The following is a 6,583-nucleotide window of genomic DNA, read 5'->3' on the forward strand; positions in this document are numbered from 1 at the left end:
ATTTTGAAATGGAAGCGCTGAGCTCACACAGAAGAAAATGTCCCCTTGATGTCACACAGTTGCTGCCCGTCCATCCAAGGTGGCTGAGGATCGGGGAGGGTGCTGCTGCTAGCTGCCTGCCTGCAGCTGGGACTCCCCCCCCTCACCCCCCAGCAGGGCTAGGAGCTATGAGAGCTTCCAGAATGGTTCTCACAACACTGAGGGGCTCCAGCACCTCCCTTCACAGATGCTAATCGGCTGGAATCTGAGGGGTCCCCATCCTCATCCTAACCCTTCCAGAGACCACTTCAGGGGCAAAACCAAACCACAAGCAGGTTCTTTTCAACTTTAATGAGTCCCGGCTGTGCAAACTGAAGCTTGGAATTCTACTGCTTTCAGTCAGAGCCTGCCTGGGTCTGCACTGTTTTTTTTTTTTTTTTTTGTCTGACTGCTTTGTAACCCAGGAAGGGAAGAAAGTAAGACAAGTGAATGAGTGAATGAGGCTGAGGACCTAGAATTCTAGACCACTGGGGTTCCTCAGGAAGTAATGGATGCCCGGATTCCCAGCAATTAGGAAAGTAGAGGCCGAAGGAGCCAGGGATGGCTTGGCAAGCAGAGGACCCGAGTTTGACCCCTGGACCCTCAGGACCCCCATGGTGCAAGCAGGCCAATTCCCAAAAGCTGTGCTCTGCCAGCTGCAGGTACCGTACACCATGAACAGAACGCATATACAATAATAAGTGTAATTTCAAAAAGTGTTCAACAGTCACTGTCGGCCGGCCACGTAGTGGGTTTTCAGCTAACCTGAGCCTCTCTCAAAACCCTGTCTCGAATAAATAAGAAAGGAAATGAACAATCGTGAGCGTGAGAGGTATCCAGAGATGTGATATAAATAGGCCGAGTACTGTCGACATCTGTCAAGCCACCACTTGAGGATGGGATGGCGGGCCCCACTCTCCTGCTTCTCCTCAGAACCCTTTCAAGACACCAGCTCCTCAGGTGCTTGGTGTGGGGACCTGCAGTGGCCAAGTGTCCCCGGGCACAACCCTCAATTTCTCTTCTGGCTCTGCACCACCACAGCCCTCCTGCTTCCCCGACCCCAACCCTTTCCAAAACCTCTGATGTGGGCCGCGCTTCACAGACACCTGCCTTCCTCCCGAATGGGTCCCCGGGGATGTCTGTCAAGAGGGGTGTGTACAAGGGAGGCAGGGCCTGCCCGGTTGCAATATCGCTGGGGCGAAAATCTGAATCATAGTCAACAAGGGCAGCCAAATTCCTGACTGGGAAATCAGGGCAGTCTGGAGGGTGAGGCTTCGCCGTAAACAGAATGAGTAATGAGGTCAGAAGCTGTGGGGACCAGCATCATGTCTAGATGCCTGCTGTTCAAGGAAACGGCACGAGACGGGGGCTGTGGGCTGAATAACAAGAAGGTTCTGGAGAGCCAGTACACGAGGAAGCCGGTGGGAGAGAACTCTCTCTTTCCTGAGACTTCCTAAACCCACCGTGCCAAACGGATTGGGGTCTTTCTTGCCCCTGTGAGGCTGGCGTCCCTTGTCGCCTGCCTGCCTGCCTGCCGCCCTTGCCCTGGGGGCAATGCTTTGGTATCAAAATGGCTGGATCACCCAGCTCACCCCGGGCGTGCGGTGGAAGGGAGCCGAGGCTCAGAGGCCTGGGTTGATGGAAGCCACTGCACCCCACCCCACCCCACGCCCACAGTCTGGGGTTCCTCATTCGTGGGGTGAGGCGAAGATGATAGCCCAGCGTCCTGGCAGTCTTATATAATAGAATCCCCAGTTTGAAGAACAGCCCGGCAAATATTTGAGAAATGCTTACGGCAGCGCTAGGCCCACGGCGAACTGCCGTATTAAGTGTTAGGTAAATAAAAACAGGCTGCCTGGCTGGTAAATAGGGACAGTCCCCAAAGCCAATTCTAATTTTAACATTTGAATCCTCGGGCTCTCGGCCACTGAGGTCAGCAGCAGGACACTATGGGCTGAGGGACTGCCGGACTTTCAAAAATTGATTTGCATTTCAACCGAGAATAGAAATCCACGCTGACTTATTTTACTCGTATGCACAGAAAATAGCATTCTGGCTCCGAAACGTCCCTGTTCTTGGGAAACCACGGAGAATCCCAGGAGGATTAGTTCAGATTTTGCGCCTTTCCCTGACTCCTTAGGTCTCTTTTTTTTTTTTTAAAGTCAGGCCGGGCAGAGTGACACACCTGTCTGTAACCCCGACACTTAGGCAGGGGAGGCAGGAGCATCAGGCATCCAGAGCCAGTCCCCGTGGCACAGACATGTGGGCTGCATGAGGCCTGGCCCCGAAAGACAAAACAAAATGAGACGAGGACAACAACACAAAACCCACAAAACCCAACCAAACAGGAAAGAGGCCAGAGGGGAGAGGTGCTTGCAAAGCAAGTCTGCAGACATGAATCCTACGGCCTGACACATGGAAAAGGGGGAAAGGAAAGGGACTCCATACAGCTGTCAAACATCTCACACACACACACACACACACACACACACACACACACGTAAACAATTTTTTTCCACACAAAGTGTATCATTTATTTCTTCTACCTCATTATCTTTGCCACACATACAGTGAATGAATTTCTCCTGAGAACACGTAAATAATTTTAAAGAGCAGTTAAAAAAAAACAAAACTTTTCTTTGGGGGCTGGAGAGATGGCTCAGCTCCCCCAGAGGGTCCAACTTACCCTCACACAGACATACACGCAGGCAAAACACCAGTGCACGTGAAATAAAAATACTCCCTTTAGCTGGGTGCAGTGGCGCAACTCTGTCATCCCAGCACTCTGGAGGCAGAGGCAGAGGCAGAGGCAGAGGCAGAGGCAGAGGCAGAGGCAGAGGCAGAGGCAGAGGCAGAGGCAGAGGCAGAGGCAGGCTGATCTCTGTGAGTTCAAGGCCAGTCCCCTCTACAAACTGAGTCCAGGACAGCCATGGCTACACAGAGAAACCCTGTCAGGAAAAACAAAACAAATAAAAACTAAATGTAAATAAAAATTCACTTTATGTGTTTGCGTGTTTTGCCTACATGTATGTATGTATGTGTGCCCATGTGTGTACCTGGTGCCTGAGGAGGTTGGAAGAGGGCGTTACACCTCCAGGAACTGGGGTTATGAACGGTTGTGAGCAACTGTGTGGGTGCTGGAAATTGAACTCAGGTTTTAACTGCTGAGCGTCTCTCCAGCCCCGCTAAATAAATATTTTTTAAAAACATAAAAGTCAGTCTTAGAAGAAAGACTCCACTTGTCAACAAAGTCTAGAAGCGCTCAAGGTCACAGGTCATCTTTGGGAAGTGAGGCAGAGTCAACTCAAACCAGAACCAGAGCTAGGGAGGGGCTTCGGCAGGTCCTGTGCTCCCCAGGGCAGCACCAGACCCGGGCTTCCATCCTCAGCTTGCCCTAGGCCAGGGATGAGTGCAGGCCAGTGACTTCAGCAGGAGGGTCAGAAGTTCAAAATCATCCTCAGGCAACACAGTGAGTTCAGGAGCAGCCTGAAACAAACAAACAGTCAGACAAAACAAAACAAAACCACAAAGGAGAGATCATTGTTAAACTCCTGTCAAACGCACACATATAAGCTGCGCGAGGTGGCGTAGGCCGTTAATAGCATGCACTGCTCTTGCAGAAGACCTGAGTTCGGTTCCCAGAAGCCACAGCTGGTGACACCCCGAGGCCTTAAGTAGCCCCCAGCGCGCACACCCTCACACAGACACACAATTAAATAAGGAAAAAGACATAGGTAATGTATACGCAAAGCTCTCCCAGGCGGCAGGACTGGGACGGAGAGGACTGCGCACGCGCACGCGCTCTGCGACGCGGTGAGCGTGGACCGGGTTGTGGCTGCTTGGTGGCGGCTCTGATAGACGGCTCGGCTCTATCAGGCAGAAATCTTTATTAACTGACTCTCTCCCGCGACTGGGAGATGGCACTGATAGATGTTTGAAGATGATGACCCCGATAGACCGAGAATTCCCACACACACACACACTCGAGCGTCTTTTCTGAGCAGGAGTGGAGGGAAGATGAAAAGAAGCTCAGGCTAGTCTGTGACAGGCGCATTTTATTGTATTCTCATTTTTTTTAAACAAGATATAACTATATATAATATATATAGTTATATATAATTTATTTTTTATTTTTATTATATATGTATATATAATTTATTTTTTATTTTTATTTTCTTGCCGTGTGCGGTGTGGCACGGGTTATGGAGTGCCTCAGTCACTCCCAGCCCATCGTAACATCAAGACAATACATTGTCCAATCATGGCGGGACTGAGTGCTTAATAAATATTCTTCTCTGCGTCGGGGATGGAGCTCAGTGGGGAGAGTGCTTGCCTTAGCGTGTGTGCAGCCCTGGGTTGGAGGGCCGGCGCTGTGTGTGTCAGGTATCCACGCGGCTACCACACACGCAGACACACAACAGCAGGTGGGGGCGGGAGGATCACGCGTGGCTACGCAGTCTGAGGGTAGCCCGGGGCTGCAGGGCAGCCTGGGCTACGTGAGACCTGATCTCAGAGAACTGATTCCTTTTCGTTGGGCCGCACATTCGGAGGATGAGGGGTTCGAAGCTACAGCGGGCTACCTAAGGGTGAGGCCAGAGGAGGCTGCCCCAGATGCGCTCCTGCTTTCTATGACAGCGCGGGGCTTTGGTCGTTGCTTGGTTTGGTGCTTTTGAGACGGGATCTTGGATATGAAGCCCCAGGTGGCCTGGATCCCAGGACGTCCTCCACCGGTGGCCAGCCTGAGGAAGGAGGGCCCGGCGTCACGGGTTTCACACACAAGTGTCTGTCCTGCAGGAGGGGCCTTCGGGGGAAGGAGGGATGAGTGTTCAAAACCTGCCCTCTGCGGGGATGCCGGGCGGTCAGGAGTCGGCGGGGCGGCGTTAAGAGAGAGGAGAGACAGATCCTTCGGGGACAGGACGCCTCGGGGACACCCGGGACACGGAGCAGGCCCAGGATCCCACACCGCCTTCGCCGCCCCCTCCCGGTCCCCGCCGCTCCCCTTCCCGGGCCCTGTGTGCGCTCTCTGCATACCACAGAGGTCAGACACAAACACAATCCATACATGGATGCGGCTCAAGGGTCACCGGCTTTAGCTAAGCACCCGGCCGGAGAAAGGCCCCAGCACCCTTCCAGGACGGCTTGGCTTGTCAACAGCAACCCCCTCGGTCAGATCCTCAATCGGGCGCCCATGGGCCACCATCCATCACCAACCAACCTTAAACCGACGGTGTCCTCACAGCCCCCACCCACCCACCCAAGAGAGGAAATTCCACAGCCCTGATGTGATTTGAAACGTGATCCACACGTTCTCGTCCTCTCTTCTTCTCTCTCTCCAGCCAGTCCTCAAACCGGGTTTCCCGGGGCCCCTCTGGGGAGGGCTTCCCCGCCCCCCTCTCGCACTCCCTGCCTCTCTCTTTCCATTTTACACGCTGTAACCCGAGAGGCTGGAAATCCAGTCTCCTTCATCTTCCGTTTCCCACATCCTGAAAGTTTGGAGAGAAGAAGCCCACCCAGATGAAGGAATTCCAGGCATGTGCGCCCCTAACCCCTCCTCCTCCCCCAGCCCCATTCACAGAGCAGATTACTGAAAGAGCTCCTGGGAGGCCCCCTCCCCAACGCGCCCCACCTCCCTAGAGCCAGCTACGTCCTGACTCCTCGCCCTCGCCCAAGCCCAAGTCCCTGTGTTCTGGCAAAATAATAATAATAATAATTTTCCCGGGACTCTTGGTTTTAAGGAAAGCCGTAAGCCATCAAGCCTTTCAGACCAGACCTGGTCTGCCCCGTAAAGAGAGCCTCAGAGCCGTTCATCCGTCTCCTCTTCAGTTCTTCCAGATAAAGGGGCTCAGAGGGGTAAAAAAGTGTCTTTGGAGCTACGGGATAAGATAGTGCCGCTACAAGCGAGGCCTCAAAGAGACACCGCCTGCCCCTGGTGATCCAACCTGGGGACACCTCTTCCTGAGGGTTGTTTCCAGGCCACGTTAAAAAGGGAGGGGGGGACGGGGCTTAAAGGCTGAGAAAGGCTCTCGGTTAAAGAGCACCTGCTGCCCGTGCAGAGGAGCCAGGTTCAAGTCTCCTCACCCACGGTGGGGCTCCCAGCCCAGTTCCAGGGGACCCAACACGCGTGGTGCAGGTAAATTCATGCAAGGAACCTGACGACTTGACTTGCGTTTCCCAGGACACGGCAGCAGACAACCGACCTGCATACTTAAGCTTGTATACATATACACACAACAACGAAAAAAAAAAAGGTTCAGTTTTGTTTGGATTTAGATAGTTTTTGTTCTCTGTGGGGCTGAGGGGTGAAAGGCAGGGGAAGGGGTCACGTGCAAGGTGAGTGTTCTAACTTCAGCAAAACTTCCAGCCTCCTGGCAATGTGGTTCTATTTTTTTTTTTTCCTTTGTAAATTTCTTGAGTTTCAGCTACCTGGAAGTTAGCTATTACTGCACAAGCCCAGGGGTCACTTCTTTCGGGCCCCGTCTGAAGTTCTGGCACAGACAGGCAAACAGAGATCAGGGACAGCTCCTCTGACCTCAACCCGGAAAGGTTAGGAAGTAGCCCCACCTCC

Source organism: Meriones unguiculatus, chromosome 16, assembly GCF_030254825.1.
Source record: "Meriones unguiculatus strain TT.TT164.6M chromosome 16, Bangor_MerUng_6.1, whole genome shotgun sequence".
NCBI classification, from domain to species: domain Eukaryota; kingdom Metazoa; phylum Chordata; class Mammalia; order Rodentia; family Muridae; genus Meriones; species Meriones unguiculatus.